This window comes from Triturus cristatus, chromosome 8 (assembly GCF_964204655.1).
Source record: "Triturus cristatus chromosome 8, aTriCri1.1, whole genome shotgun sequence".
Taxonomy (NCBI): Eukaryota; Metazoa; Chordata; class Amphibia; order Caudata; family Salamandridae; genus Triturus; species Triturus cristatus.
The window spans coordinates 471050060-471067007 of NC_140591.1; the positions used below are offsets into that span (position 1 = coordinate 471050060).

Genomic DNA, 16948 nt, shown 5'->3' on the forward strand with positions numbered 1-16948 from the left:
ATAAAGTTTTCCACAAAGAAATCCATATAAGGTTCTTTCGCCTGCTCCGGTACCCCAACTAGGCGAATGGTATTGCATCTGGATCTACCTTACATGTCTTCCGGACGCGCCTGCATAATTGCATTGTCCTTTTGTTGGGAGGTTACCTACAAAAGGACAATGCAATTGTCAGAATATTGAGAAAAATTTTATTTTTCCTTCCAGTCGATGGTTTCAGGACAGCAGTCTCAGCCCCCATTTTGTCTCGGCTGGATTATTGTAATAGTTTGTACCTAAACTTGAAAAAAAAACATCTGTACAGACTACAGCTAGTACAAAATGCGGCGGCTAGACTGCTAACAGGCCTACCAAGGTTTGCCTCTGCTGGAGATGGACTCCAGCAACTGCACTGGCTGCCAGTAACAAAACAAGCACAATTTAAAGCACTGTGCACTGTTTTTAAGTCACTGATGGCCAGTGGTCCGGAGTTTCTGAGCAGATGCTTTGAATGGTATGTTCCGGGTAGAGCGTTGCGCTCCTCTGAAGGAAAACTAGTAGCTGTTCCCCGAATAAAAAAAACCTAGCTGGGGAGGTAACAGCTTCTCCTTTTGTGCTGCGAAAGCCTAGAACAGTCTGCCATTGCATCTCAGAAATGTCTCGGAGCTCCTCTCTTTTAGAAGGGGCTGAAGACATGGTTATTCACGGTATAAGGCACCCCTTCTTTGTTTCCTGTGAGTCAGAACGCAGCACCAGGACACCTTTGGGTATAAGCTTCTATAACATAACATAACATAACCTCTTTCAGTAGCTGAGCTGTTGCCTCTGTAACGGCTGCAACATCTGCACTGTGTCATAGAGGTGGTCCTTTTCTTTATTGGGCTCAGCTCTTATGAGCAACATTTCGACCGCCACCGAGTAAAGGTTTGGTTCGAGAGTGCCCTTTATACTTAGCATGAGGCCATAATTTCTCAGAGAGGTGATTCCAGTTTCTTTCCTCCCTGATCTGGCCGCTACTCGTTAAGAGTGGAATCTTTGTCTCCGTTTTGTTTTGCTGCAATTTTTTAAAGTCCTAGCCCACCACCATATTGGAAGGGTACTGTCCTGGCTCCACTCCACTTCAAGGAGCTGTTACCACACCGCCACCCCACACACTGCTGATGACCAGGGTGGGGAATCAGAAGGGGGGCACCCTGCCACACAACCCCCCCAACTGGGCCCCAACATGTGGCCTGTTGGTGTGGCTGCCACATGGAACTGCCCCCAGGCTGCTCTCTGCTTTCCAGGGTGCTCTTCATTGTACCTCCCTAGGTCCAGATGCTAGTGTTTCCCCCAGGGGGTAAGTCTATTCATCAACTTTGAAGAGAATGAAGGGGGAAGCGGGCCACCCCCACATCTCTTCCCTCGGTCCAGTTATGCTCCAGGAAATTTCTGCCCCCCTGGCCCTCACCTCCAGGATCAGTTGACTTGTCCCCTGGGGTGCTGGCCCAGTACACTCACTCTGCTCCGTGGCTGTCAGCGCTCGCACTAGGTCAATTCTGGGAGCAGTCAGGCCTGGGCATCCGGCAAGGAATGAGAGCAGCCCTCGCGCCAGTGCACATGCACAGAGCTTCGCCCAAGGCCGTCTTGCTCTCGGCTCTCCGCCGAACCGTCTCTTGTGATCATCAGGTCCCCTGTCGCCCTCTCCAACCTCACTCCACAGCTCCACAGGTTCCATGGGTGCTTTCCCACAGGTGGTGTGGATGCTGGAGTCCATGGCACTTTCATGGCCTCGCAGGGGAAGGCCCAAAGCTGCCCCGCCCTCAGTCTCTGCCAGTCTGACTCTTGTGGTGGTCTGGCCTCACCTTCACCCTCTTCCACATCACTCTACAGCTCCGCTGGGTGTTCTCTCACAGGCGGCGCGGATGCCGGAGCCCACAGCACTTCCATGGCCTTTCAGGGGAAGGCTGCCTCACGTGCGCTCAGACCCGTCCTCCAGCGGCCTGCCAAGACAGCCCCAGCAAATGGTGATCAAAGTATGAAGGGGGACTCCCCATGGCTGTCTAGCTGCCTCAGGGTATGGAGGGGCACCCCCACACCGGCATTAGACAGATACTGGCGGATTTTCATGGGCATGCGACGCGGGTCCGGAATCACCCTAAAGGTGCGACCGCCATGTTGGGCTGCTGGCCACGCCCCCCACAGTGATGGGTTTAATTAATCTGATACCTGTACTGGTATCAATGAAATCCAAATTCACGTTCCATTACATTCTGTCCGCAACAAGTGTGCTGGGTCTGAACATTCTCTAGACATCAGAGAGAAAGCTCATGTCTTGAACTATCCATATGAAAAATATTTTACCCAGTGCTTAATTTGTAAAAAAATAATATGTTATTGGTCAAAGTTTTCTTAAGAACCTACTATCATCACTGCTGAATGGCAGGTTGCTAAATAGCAAGGCTGCCTATTTTTAATTTTAACACAAGCCACTTTTGTCTACCACCATACACTTCCAGTATTTTTATCTTACTCATTGAGGTTCCTTTGATCATTGCTTTCTCGCTTTGTCCCCATTTTCCGATGTTTCTCTTCCTCCTCCTTTTTCTTTGGTCCCAAAAGATGAGTGTTAAAGCCCACCATCTGCAACCATCCAAACAAATGTAATCAGTTTTACCGGAGTAAAATATCTTTCATAGAAACTTTTATAATTATTTTGTTCAAAAACGGAACCGTACAAGCTTATCATTTTCAAAGAACTCAGATCCCTCCGTAAAATGCCTCATGGGGCATTCACTGACATTCTTCACTGTGTCATGTGCATTTGTACACAATCATTGATATATATCTGTTCCATGAAGTAGTGGAAAGTGTATGGGATCATAACCAATCTGTTCCCATGCTTTCTAAAGGAATGCCCGCCATTGTAAATGGCAACTTGTATGTTTTTGTCTTGCCACTAGTTTTGCCACTAGTATTACAGGTGACAGTTGCAACTTCATTCTTTCTCTTTATCACAATTTGAGGCAACTAGTCTATTATGTATTTTATACTGCCGGTTGTTCAGACCATGCAATCTCACGTATCAGCCTGTGGCATCAAAGGACTTCCAATCATGTGAGATCTTCACAAAGAAAATGGCTGTTCTTGTTGGATAAAACTTACTCCATCACTCAGTCTTTAAATAAACATGGAATGTCTCCTCTTTTATGGGCTTGTGGTTACTTTTAAAGGTGGCACATTCAATAGATTCTGTGAACAATGCTGTTTTTCTGGAATCTCTTTCTGTCTCATTCATTTTCTGATCGCTTAAAGCAAAAGATAGATTGCCCGATTCACAAACTGCACTTTGTAGTACATAAAGTAGTACTACAGCAGTACTACCTACTGAATACAAAATGCAGTTCACAAACCTACGCGGGTAAATCTCCACCTTCACCTCTCCAATCTTTTCTTTGGGGAAGTCCTCACACATGTAAGTTTGCTACTAAGTAGTAAATGTAATATGGACTGGGGAAGTAGAAGGAAAAAGTAACATTCTTACTACTAAAGAATTTAGGGATGAGTAAGGAAAGGTTAAGGAGGATAGGGAGAGTTGTAGGGAGAGATGTAAACCCACTCTAAAAAGAGTAAGCCCATTGCTATTTTCAAAATTCAGTTACTGCTGCCAAAAAGGACTGAAAGTACTCCACCTCAGAGCTGAAGTAATTCCAGCTCAACACATGGCCAACCACTGGTACTGCAACATCTCCCATAGAAAATAATGAAGGTAAATAATTAAAATAAAATCCCATAGGAAAGAAAGTCAAAATAAATTACATGTTTTAAACTTGTTACAAATATAAATATATTTTATTTAATGTCAAAACATAATCTAAAAATGTTCTTTTTTATTTTCAAATCTGGTAAAGCTATTTTTTTTAAATGTAAACATTAATGTAACTTTTTTTGTATTACAATATAATTAAATTGATTTTAATTAATCCTATACATCACTTTTAAATTTACTGCGAGCTGTTAGTTTTTTAAATTTCATCTTCAGAAAATAATTTAATTTAATTTAATATATTTAAAAAAAATTACATTTTAAATAGAAATGTTGTTTATAGTGCTGTAGTATTTTTTCTATTTTGTTCTACATTTAAAACAAATATGTAAAATTATCTAATATTTATATTTAACACAAAAAGTATTTTACTATTTTTTCAAATATAATAAACTTGTTTACTTTATCTTATTTATATTTTACCATAGGGAGATCTTTGCGATTTGGATTAAAAGAGATGTAGATTCTGTTGACCTGCTCAGGTTAAAACATAAAGTCATATGCTGTTGAGCTGCACTGACTGAAAAAAAGCGAGGCATTTATTAAGGGAATATCTCTGGACAAATGAAATTACGCACGTGAATGTAGACTTTAAATTATTGATGTGCTCTGAAGCTCTTGAGGTAATGAGACCGGTTTGTGAGTTTTCGGATTATTTAATGATCTAAAATCAGAGTTAATATATATCTAATGAAAATATTTGAATAATTTTGCAATGTGGTATTTGCCTGCGTTTTTTGCACAGTTGTTTAGATGGATTATGTCAACACCATACATGAGCTATTAATAGAACTAAATATATAAACATATGTACGAATGAAGAACTCGCTTTCTTTCCTCTCCCTTTTACTCACACTCTCTTTTTCTCTCTCTTTCTATTGAGTTTTGAGATAAACAGCAATGATGAGGGCATGTTTCTCTATAATTAGTAGATTCTGTAACCAGAAATATATGATGAAAAGCTACATAAATATACATAGATTAATCGTTTACTCTAATCGTAGAACTTGTGTCTGTCCCCAGAGAGCAATTCCAACATGGGAAGGAAAACACATCATTCAAACACCGATGTTTCAAATTAGACACCAGGTGGTTTACATTATCCATATTATTAAGGTCGCTAAATGGGCAGATTGTTTAGGCAAAGAGGTCATTCAAGTTGATAAAATCATGTTTTCCATTACGCAGCAACAGGTTATTTGTGCTTTCTATTAATGGGTCTAATTCGTACTTTACTTCTACCAATTTTTTTTAGGATGGACCGTTTTTTTCCTTTTTTCCTTTCTTTAAATGTGTTCCACTGTAAGTTCCAACATTTTGATACCGTAAATGTTTAACCAAAGGGTGAAACAAATCCGTGTGAATAATATAGGTCATGAGACAGGCTCTGGTAATTATTTTTGAAACTGCTAATTTTCTAAAAGCTTTTGTTTTCCAAATCGTATCACACTTGTAACGTAAAAGCAATGTTCAGTCAATAAAAAGAGACATCTTACCCTTCATAGAACAATTCACTTTATCACAATATCTCTTTTCGAATTTAGAAATATGCACGTAGACGAAATGCACTCGAATCGTTTCAAACTATTCTATCCTCATTTGATTCTTTTAAGAACAATTAATATAAATACAAGTGCAAAAATAAAGGCAAATGATTAAACATAAGGTTTATCATTGCAATTGAAAGAAATTAGACAAATAAAAGAGACAAGAATTGGTCCTATACATAAAAGGGCTTTACAGCAAAAGGAGGAGAAAAGCTGAATTGTTAATTCTCAGAGCATACATGGGAACAAGTATAAGAAGGTATATGTGTACACCAGGCATGTTTGATCAATGACAACATATATGGTAGTCATTTGACCCTGCGAGAACCTGAGTTTAGAGCAAATGTACAACTTTTATAAACTCCAGACACTCTTATAAAAAGGTTATAGTTTACAACGAGTGCTGACATCAGTATAAATTCGCCCTTGTGAATTTCTACCAAGTGGAAAATTCTGCACACAGAAATTTGACGCAAATATTCATTAGCACATTTAACTTTTTTCTTTCTCCACAAGGAAAATACATTATTTCACCATGAAGAAACCTATTCCTATACAGACCAGGAAATATTAGATTACATTCTCCTCTCACCATCCTGGAAACACACTTACTCCTGTCCTTGACATGAACAGGCGTGTGTATTTCCAAGGAGGCTACCTATCTGCAGGTAGTTGATAAATGCTAAAAGTAAACAAAAACACTTGCTTCTGCAGGTACGCTCGCCAATAAATAGCTACAAACCCAACAATTTCACATCTGTGGATCCCAACTGTATCGACATTTTCTCCATCACCTGCCATCTTTTGCTTTTTGGAGACAGGAAAGACTGTACTGTTTTGACTTTGAGCACTGGGGAGCTGTGATACACAGCGCAAGTGCTGTGCAGCTGCTGCTAATATGCAGTGGAGAGGCGGCAGGGCAGCAGCAATAGCAGCAGGGATGGGGTGAGCAAGAGTTAAATTCAAATAAAAAATAAACTTACCTGATCCATGCTTCAGTGCTCCTCCGTTCTCCTGCTGCTCCCGACAGTCCCCGGGACAGACTCCCCAACCAATCCAGATGCTGCTCTCATATTATGGAAACCGGGATTGGCCTGAGCGGGCTGGTTTGATGCTCAGCTCAGGCACAGGGAGTCGGTGCCCTTCCTCTACAGCCGGGTTAGAGAAACCTAACTACGCATGTCTGTTTGGCCTCCCTAAAATGGCCGGCCAAACAGACATGCGTACTTAGAAGTGCACCAACCACTCCTCCCTGTGACCCAAGCACCGCCCCGCCCTACACACGCTGGCTCTGCCAGCAGCTGAAGAATAAAACGATAATAAAATATTGTTTTATTTTTCAGCTGCTGGCTGTAAGCCAGTGGGGCGACGCTCCTCCGACATTGCAGAGGAGCTGACGCAGGCGCTCTGTCTATTACAGATAGTAACCTTTGTTAGTCCTTACTGGAATACCTAAAAGCCATAACTTACTGACATACCTGACTAAGTGACAGTAATATGGCACAATAGGGACCAGTGGGATAAAGGTCAGGTGTCACATGTGAGCAGCATTGTGCTTTTACACCACCCACGTGTGATGCTAAATGCCTGGTTCCAGAATTGCTGTTTCAGCTCTAAATGGAGGTAGCCAGAAACTGTGGAAAAGCCTACTTGTCACATTAGCTAAATCACCCACAAATCCCTCCTCAGTGCCCACAAACCCTAAAATCCATTATGTCTAAAAGGGACGACAAATCCGGTATTGGGGTTGGCATGTCCCACAGGGACAAAGGTAAAGGCCGTATCTATAAAATAGTTTTTATTCATTCTTTTCCATTCTGTGTCTAAGGGAAATGTATTGATACATCAGGGTCTTAATGTGCTACTGCACTCTAAAGGCTATGTTAGCTCCAGTTCGCCACACAGCCTTCCCTCCTACATAATTCTTTTGTTCTCCTGTTCCCTTCCTTTGGTTCTGTTTATGCCTTCTCATTTAGGCAGAATGTTGCTGTTGCATTTGTTTGCTGCCTCCCTCTACAAAACTATTTGCTTCTATATCTTTATCTTTTGTCTGGTTGTTGGGAATATCTCATCTTCTTCTGCAATGATCACAACTGCACCACTGGTGAAAATCGAGGTAAGAGCCAGCTGCGAAATATTGTCATACCAATATACACTGTTAACTTCAGTACTATTGTGCACAAGAGAGGTCGCTGACAACTTTGGCAAATACTTTCCTGATGAACAAGCAGTAAGGAGAGAGTTCTCTATCATCCTCAGAAGACGTCTGACTGCAGCTGTGTTTCACTCTCTCACTCCCCTCCCTTCCCCACTATCAGTAGTTTTTGGGCGATAACCAGCAAAATTTATTACAGCAAAGGTAGGGTTGATTCATGTCAGATTCAGACTCATCTGGTTCTTAATAATAGTTTTCTGGGATGAGCTTGCATTAAAATGATACTAAATAATGAAAAAGAGTACTGGCTTGCCTCTGGAACTCTCTAAGGATAGGATTAGGACCACTACCCAGCTATAAGAAATGGTTGCCATCCTAGAGCTCGGAGGTGAACTGAACAGGGCAAACCTGCTACTGTGTCTGCCTGAGGTGAGGACTGATGACTGGCCTACTATATTCTTCTACCTAGGCTTTGGAAGCACTTCTCAAGGGTGAGCCCAGCAAGCCTGCTGTGTTTCCAGGGGCATAAAGGACATTAAAGACATCTTTACAGAACAAACAGCAGACTAGCTTCAACAGGGACCTTGCTGAAGAACATAAAGGTCAAGAAGAGCATATTTCCACAAAAACCTGCAGCAGAGTGGAAACTGGGACACGTGTTAGAGCCCTTCCTGAAGAGAGTGGTTGAGTCTATCTCACCCTGTTATCTTTACTCTGAAATCAAATTGAGTTATTCTTTGTACTTTGGGAGCTCCTGGAGTGGCATGTAGGAAGATAGCAAGCAATATGTGAAGTTTGAGAGCATCTGGGTGTAAAAGCCTGGAAGGTAACTAACCCTGTTTCTGCTCCACTGACCTTTGTGAAGTAGTGCAGCTTTCTGATAATTGTTTTTCACCTATAGCTCAGTGTGTTGTCCATTACTGATTTTGGTAATGTACATAGACTAACATTGACCTTTACAACTCTGTTGGTCCAATGAAAGATTGTTCCATAAAAAAATTAGATGTATGTTATAATTTCAACCTTCATAATTCTAGTTTTATTTTTTTTAAACTACTAATTTTGGAATACCTTTGTGTTAGTCTATTAAGTAACTACACATTTATTTCCCCCATGTTTTGTTTGAGTTTATAAATATGTTTTCATATTCCTTTCCTACTTATATATAATTTATTACTCCTTTCAATCCTCTCTCTCTCTCTCTCTCTCTCTCTCTCTCTCTCCATCCCCTTCACTCACTCTTTCTCTATATAGAAATATATATGAATTCAAACTTGTTTCGCGATATCCTCTGCCTCAACGGGATGGCGGGCTGCCGGCAAGGACGCGACCCTTATTATTCAATCGATCAATCCTTTACTCCAAAAAAGATTGCGCCGAGCCCCAATTTTTTCATAACAGCGTTTTTTTATTCCATCAGGTTTGTGGCAAAACAAGGAACACGAGGTCGAGGTCGAGGAGGCAGAGGCGCCAAGCGGGGTGCAAAGCAGCAAGGAAATATTCAAAGCTTCATGGGAATGACCACAAGGGGCAAAACGGCACCAAAATGAGGGACACACATACGGTATTGAACCTCTCTGATTTTCCTTTGACTAATGAACAAATTGATGTACTATCTTTAGGTTTGACTTTTTGCCCGACTAGGAGTTTTAATTATACTGAAAGTAGAATTGATTTATTCTTTTTTACGCGTAAACTCAAATAAAAAAAATGGTATGCCAACAAAATTCAACAGGGAATATTTACTCCGGTATCCAAGGAACCAATATTATCGATTGGGGATATAGAGACATTACATACACTAAGAGAGTTGGGAGCAGATGATTGGGTAGATGATCCACTAATTACCCTAGAACAGGAGGAAATTAGGGTTACCAACTCATGTAATAGTGGGTTTAAACCCAAATCTATTTTTCTGCCCCAATTGTATAATGACTCTATCGAAATTTTCGAGAAAGGGGTTTTAAATGAGTTTAAAAAGTTGGCAAAGCATAAAACACAGTTCAAGAGTAATTTAACTAAAAAGCAAGAAAATGCACTAAAGGAATTACAAGATAACAAATCTATTGTAATTAAAAAGTCAGATAAAGGAGGTAACGTGGTGGTATGGCCACGGAACATGTATATTGAGGAGGGCATGAGACAACTGAATGATGTTGAAAACTATACTAAGAGTAATAGACAACTCTATGAGAAAAGTAATGATATGTACAAAGAAAAATTGGATGGGTGGAGAAATGAAAATTTAATCACAGATGACGAATATAAATATCTGTATTGTAAATATCCCAGATTGGCAGCCATGTATCTATTACCCAAGATACATAAAAATAAGGAAGTCCCACCTGGTCGCCCCATTGTTTCTTCAATGTGCAGTATGTTTGAAAATTCTTCGAAATACATTGACCATTTTTTGAGACCGTATGTGCAAGCATTACCATCTTATGTAAAAGATAGCAGACATTTTTTGAAATTAATTGAAAATGTCTGTTGGGAACAGGACATGATGTTACTCACACTGGATGTCAACAGCTTGTATACCTGCATACCGCATGAGTTGGGCCTTGAGGCCTGCAGGCATTACTTAAAAGATAGATCCGTCTGTTTTTTGATGCATACCGAAATGTTGCTAAATATGATGTCAGTATGTCTTAAGAACAACTTTTTCATATTTGACCATGTGATATATTGCCAGGCCCAGGGGACGGCAATGGGGACCTGCTTCGCCCCCAGTTATGCGGGTTTGTACCTGGGGTGGTGGGAGGAGCAGGTGGCGGAAAACATCAGTGCCTTTAATGACCAGGTCGTCCTCTGGGCCCGATATATCGATGACATCTTTTGCATTTGGAGAGGAGATGAAACAGAGGCAATGGAGTTTGTAAATTCACTGAATAATAACAATCTGAATTTGAAATTCACTTACACAATAGATAAAAAATCTATAGAATTTTTGGATATACTAGTTGAAGTGAATGAGAACCATTTGGAGAGCAAACTATTCCGTAAAGCTACAGCGGGGAATAGCATTTTACATGCTTCAAGCTGTCATTCGCCAAATCTGATCAATAGTATCCCTTACGGAGAACTATTAAGGGCCAGACGAAACTGTAGCTCAGAGATGACTTTTGCAGAAGAAATGAATGTCACGAAGGTTCGATTTGAGGAGAGAGGCTACTCACAGAAAGTCATTAGTGACATCACTCTTCACATCAATGATGACATCTGAAATGACACATTGTGGATTGCGGTCGCGCAAGTTATAGTTACCTGATCTAACTATAACGTGGAATTTCATTGGTTTTTTACGAGTGAAATGTACAGCTAACTATAACATGTGTGAAACCTATGGTTTTTTCAGTGAATTTGCAAGGTTTTTTAAATGCTAATTCCTAACTATAACGTGTGTGAAACCTATGGTTTTTTCAGTGAATTTGTACGGTTTTTTAAATGCTAAGTTATGTATTTATTTTTAATTTTTGCGCGCACGGTGCGCTTCGCGCACCGTGCGTGCGCTGTGGGCACTCGGTGCGCTTCGCGCACCGAGCGCCCACATGGCACATTTCATACCGTGCACGCCTCACCATTTTTTACAAAATATCAATTGTTTTTTGCTCTCTTGGGGGTCCTTAGAATTATATATTAAATGTGATTATTAATTCTTTTTTTTTATTATTTTTTTTTTCAGTACGCGTACGGTAAGCTTACCGTACGCGCACCCCGCGATTTAAAAAAAAAAAAATTTAATTCATTTTTCATACTTTTTGGTCCTTCGTGAACCCCCTGACGAACGCTAGGGGGTCTGCAACTCTCTTCATTGCCCCCTTTTCATGTTATCAACCTTTTTTTTTCAGTGCGAGAGACAGAAAATGGCGGCCGATACTTCCTGGTTTCTACCGATTCGAATGTTTACTTTGATCTAACAACCAATCAGAAACGCGCTCGCGCACGGCACCGTACGCGTACGGTAAGCTTACCGTAAGCGCACGGTAAGCTGCCACAGATATATATATTGATTTAAATGCTATTTTCTCAGGAACTACTGAACAGATTTACACCAGACCTACAAAAGGCACTTCCTTGACCTTATGGCTACCTCTCTGCCAAATTACAAGTAATTCTGTTCAGCCGTTCGGGCTGTAGCTGTGTCTAAAGGTCCTATGGAAAAATGCATGGGGAAAACGCGTTTTGGGACCCCCCTTTTTTCTCAGCCCCCGCTTGACGGATAACCCCGAAACTTTCAGGGTAGGAGCGGAGCGTAGCGCCCCATTAGTTTTGAAAATTTCGCGAGGATTCGTCAACCGGTGCCAAAGTTATTCAAAATAGAATTTTCAGATTTCCTATGGAAACATGGTCCTAACTATAACTATCTACTGGCGACCGCCAGTAGATAATATATATATATATATATATATATAAAAGCTACTAGTTGCACAGCTGGCAGGGTGCACTCTGGAACTGACAATACTCTGTAGGCTCGTCCATCAAGGTGTAGCGGCCTGACGCGTTTCGGAGAGATTCCTTTTTCGAAGGCCGTGACTGTGTGTGCGCTGGCTCCTCCGTCACACCCTTTATTTCAGATATGCTGCCTCCTGATAGGTTGTTGCTCCAATGAGCGTTACAGCATTCCCCCAGTGTATTCTGGTCAAGGTAGTGTGGCGTGTATGTCCCCTCTGATGGGTGTCGGCGAACAAGCAGTCACTGATGCAAAGCCCGGAATGGGTCCCAAAGATGAACGAGTCTTCATTCCAGGATCAGTTCCCTCGAAATTGTTGGCCAAGTGTCCCAACAGTTCGACACGCTTCCATCCTCACGTTGGTGCACCCTCGCGGCAGTGCCCGCCGCGTGAAATGTAAAAGCTACTAGTTGCACAGCTGGCAGGGTGCACTCTGGAACTGACAATACTCTGTAGGCTCGTCCATCAAGGTGTAGCGGCCTGACGCGTTTCGGAGAGATTCCTTTTTCGAAGGCCGTGACTGTGTGTGCGCTGGCTCCTCCGTCACACCCTTTATTTCAGATATGCTGCCTCCTGATAGGTTGTTGCTCCAATGAGCGTTACAGCATTCCCCCAGTGTATTCTGGTCAAGGTAGTGTGGCGTGTATGTCCCCTCTGATGGGTGTCGGCGAACAAGCAGTCACTGATGCAAAGCCCGGAATGGGTCCCAAAGATGAACGAGTCTTCATTCCAGGATCAGTTCCCTCGAAATTGTTGGCCAAGTGTCCCAACAGTTCGACACGCTTCCATCCTCACGTTGGTGCACCCTCGCGGCAGTGCCCGCCGCGTGAAATGTAAAAGCTACTAGTTGCACAGCTGGCAGGGTGCACTCTGGAACTGACAATACTCTGTAGGCTCGTCCATCAAGGTGTAGCGGCCTGACGCGTTTCGGAGAGATTCCTTTTTCGAAGGCCGTGACTGTGTGTGCGCTGGCTCCTCCGTCACACCCTTTATTTCAGATATGCTGCCTCCTGATAGGTTGTTGCTCCAATGAGCGTTACAGCATTCCCCCAGTGTATTCTGGTCAAGGTAGTGTGGCGTGTATGTCCCCTCTGATGGGTGTCGGCGAACAAGCAGTCACTGATGCAAAGCCCGGAATGGGTCCCAAAGATGAACGAGTCTTCATTCCAGGATCAGTTCCCTCGAAATTGTTGGCCAAGTGTCCCAACAGTTCGACACGCTTCCATCCTCACGTTGGTGCACCCTCGCGGCAGTGCCCGCCGCGTGAAATGTAAAAGCTACTAGTTGCACAGCTGGCAGGGTGCACTCTGGAACTGACAATACTCTGTAGGCTCGTCCATCAAGGTGTAGCGGCCTGACGCGTTTCGGAGAGATTCCTTTTTCGAAGGCCGTGACTGTGTGTGCGCTGGCTCCTCCGTCACACCCTTTATTTCAGATATGCTGCCTCCTGATAGGTTGTTGCTCCAATGAGCGTTACAGCATTCCCCCAGTGTATTCTGGTCAAGGTAGTGTGGCGTGTATGTCCCCTCTGATGGGTGTCGGCGAACAAGCAGTCACTGATGCAAAGCCCGGAATGGGTCCCAAAGATGAACGAGTCTTCATTCCAGGATCAGTTCCCTCGAAATTGTTGGCCAAGTGTCCCAACAGTTCGACACGCTTCCATCCTCACGTTGGTGCACCCTCGCGGCAGTGCCCGCCGCGTGAAATGTAAAAGCTACTAGTTGCACAGCTGGCAGGGTGCACTCTGGAACTGACAATACTCTGTAGGCTCGTCCATCAAGGTGTAGCGGCCTGACGCGTTTCGGAGAGATTCCTTTTTCGAAGGCCGTGACTGTGTGTGCACTGGCTCCTCCGTCACACCCTTTATTTCAGATATGCTGCCTCCTGATAGGTTGTTGCTCCAATGAGCGTTACAGCATTCCCCCAGTGTATTCTGGTCAAGGTAGTGTGGCGTGTATGTCCCCTCTGATGGGTGTCGGCGAACAAGCAGTCACTGATGCAAAGCCCGGAATGGGTCCCAAAGATGAACGAGTCTTCATTCCAGGATCAGTTCCCTCGAAATTGTTGGCCAAGTGTCCCAACAGTTCGACACGCTTCCATCCTCACGTTGGTGCACCCTCGCGGCATATATATATATATATATATAAAACACTGGTTGCCTTTTTCTTGAGGTGCACTCGCTGGTCGGATTTGTTGCCACACACAAGTCATGCAGATTCGAGGCATTCAGCTCCCCTAACTTTGGCTTGACGCGTTTCGGGCAAACCACGCCCTTCCTCATAGGCACTGAAACAAAAAATGGCTCGTTTAAAACCAGCACGTCATCCTTTTTATTCATTCAATTATAGGACTGTTCCTCTCAGGTGAGTAAAAAACACATTGCATCATGGGGCTGGTAGTTTTCATGATAATACCCATGTGGGTTACTTGCCATTATGTCCATGTTTAAAAAAGATTTTCCCGGGAAACCAAGAATGTCTCACACTGCTGCTTGTAGGCTCCGTCCTGCTCAAAGCATATCGCTGCTCCAATACACAGCGGCCGAACCGCAAGGATATTGCGGCGGTGCTCACTCGTGGCCCGGGCAGGACCACATTACATAAAACACAGGTTGCTCTTTTCTTGAGGTGCACTCGCTGGTCGGATTTGTTGCCACACACAAGTCATGTAGATTCGAGGCATTCAGCTCCCCAAACTTTGGCCTGACGCGTTTCGGGCTAACCACGCCCTTCCTCATAGGCACTGAAACAAAAAATGGCTCGTTTAAAACCAGCACGTCATCCTTTTTAATCATTCAATTATAGGACAGTTCCTCTCAGGTGAGTAAAAAACACATTGCATCATGGGGCTGGTAGTTTTCATGATAATACCCATGTGGGTTACTTGCCATTATGTCCATGTTTAAAAAAGATTTTCCCGGGAAACCAAGAATGTCTCACACTGCTGCTTGTAGGCTCCATCCTGCTCAAAGCATATCGCTGCTCCAATATGCAGCGGCCGAACCGCAAGGATATTGCGGCGGTGCTCACTCGTGGCCCGGGCAGGACCACATTACATAAAACACAGGTTGCCTTTTTCTTGAGGTGCACTCGCTGGTCGGATTTGTTGCCACACACAAGTCATGCAGGTTCGAGGCATTCAGCTCCCCAAACTTTAGCCTGACGCGTTTCGGGCTAACCACGCCCTTCCTCATAGACACTGAAACAAAAAATGGCTCGTTTAAAACCGGCACGTCATCCTTTTTATTAATTCAATTATAGGACAGTTCCTCGCAGGTGAGTAAAAAACACATTGCATCATGGGGCTGGTAGTTTTCATGATAATACCCATGTGGGTTACTTGCCATTATGTCCATGTTTAAAAAAGATTTTCGCGGGAAACCAAGAATGTCTCACACTGCTGCTTGTAGGCTCCGTCCTGCTCAAAGCATATCGCTGCTCCAATACGCAGCGGCCGAACCGCAAGGATATTGCGGCGGTGCTCACTCGTGGCCCGGGCAGAACCACATTACATAAAACACAGGTTGCCTTTTTCCTGAGGTGCACTCGCTGGTCGGATTTGTTGCCACACACAAGTCATGCAGATTCGAGGCATTCAGCTCCCCAAACTTTGGCCTGACGCGTTTCGGGCTAACCACGCCCTTCCTCATAGGCACTGAAACAAAAAATGGCTCGTTTAAAACCAGCACGTCATCCTTTTTATTCATTCAATTATAGGACAGTTCCTCTCAGGTGAGTAAAAAACACATTGCATCATGGGGCTGGTAGTTTTCATGATAATACCCATGTGGGTACTTGCCATTATGTCCATGTTTAAAAAAGATTTTCCCGGGAAACCAAGAATGTCTCACACTGCTGCTTGTAGGCTCCGTCCTGCTCAAAGCATATCGCTGCTCCAATACGCAGCGACCGAACCGCAAGGATATTGCGGCGGTGCTCACTCGTGGCCCGGGCAGGACCACATTACATAAAACACAGGTTGCCTTTTTCTTGAGGTGCACTCGCTGGTCGGATTTGTCGCCACACACAAGTCATGCAGATTCGAGGCATTCAGCTCCCCAAACTTTGGCCTGACGCGTTTCGGGCTAACCACGCCCTTCCTCATAGGCACTGAAACAAAAAATGGCTCGTTTAAAACCAGCACGTCATCCTTTTTATTCATTCAATTATAGGACAGTTCCTCTCAGGTGAGTAAAAAACACATTGCATCATGGGGCTGGTAGTTTTCATGATAATACCTGTAGGACCTGGGGTCTTCAGGCCCTATGGGGCGGTAAGGTGACACGAGCGGTCGGGCCACCAAAGGTCTGTGTGTAAAGCAACCATACAACATGCACCTCACATGCGACGAGGAACACACACAATAAGTGACGCCACACCGTAAGAGTTATGAAAATACTCAAGTTTATCCAAGTAGATCACGTTAGATGCAGTTCATGAGGTAGCAGTACATTTCATATGCTGATAATACATTAGCTAGCGTTGCACACATCAGTCAGGAGCTATAAAGGCTGTTCATACCATATGTGCATTTCATGAGATAACAGTACTGCCTGGGGCACAACTACCAATCACGTAGCTGTACACGTGCTCCTCGCCTTCCTGTCGCGTTGTGCGCACTAACCGGTGACGACCTCAGAACGGGGCATCTAGCATGGAGAGCTACTCGCTACTAGGGACATTTAGCACTTCAAGGTAAACCAGGAGCAGCAGAGCGCTACTCGTAACTTCTGGCACCTAGCACTGCAGTAGGAAACATGAATAACAGAGCGCTACTCGTAATCAATAGCGCGTAACATTTCAGGAGGGCATATGAATAATAGAGCGCTACGCGGAATCAGTAGCACGTAACACTTCAGTATGGGATAAGAATAACAGAGCGCTACTCGGAATCAATAGCACGTAACACTTCAATATGGCATATGAATCACAGAGCGCTACTCGAAATCAATAGCACCTAACACTTCAATATGGCATATGCATCACAGGGCGCTACTCGGAATCAATAGCACG

The 16948-nt window shown here is 43.6% G+C and overlaps 1 long non-coding RNA gene across 1 annotated transcript in view; it reads left to right on the forward strand.

The window, feature by feature from the left end:
* The window catches only part of LOC146802358 (uncharacterized), a 205447-nt gene that overhangs the window by 63090 nt on the left and 125409 nt on the right, over window positions 1–16948 (forward strand). Inside the window, exon 3 of the long non-coding RNA XR_014967379.1 lies at window positions 8904–9047. This is a non-coding gene — a long non-coding RNA (uncharacterized LOC146802358). The remainder of the gene's footprint in view (window positions 1–8903; window positions 9048–16948) is intronic.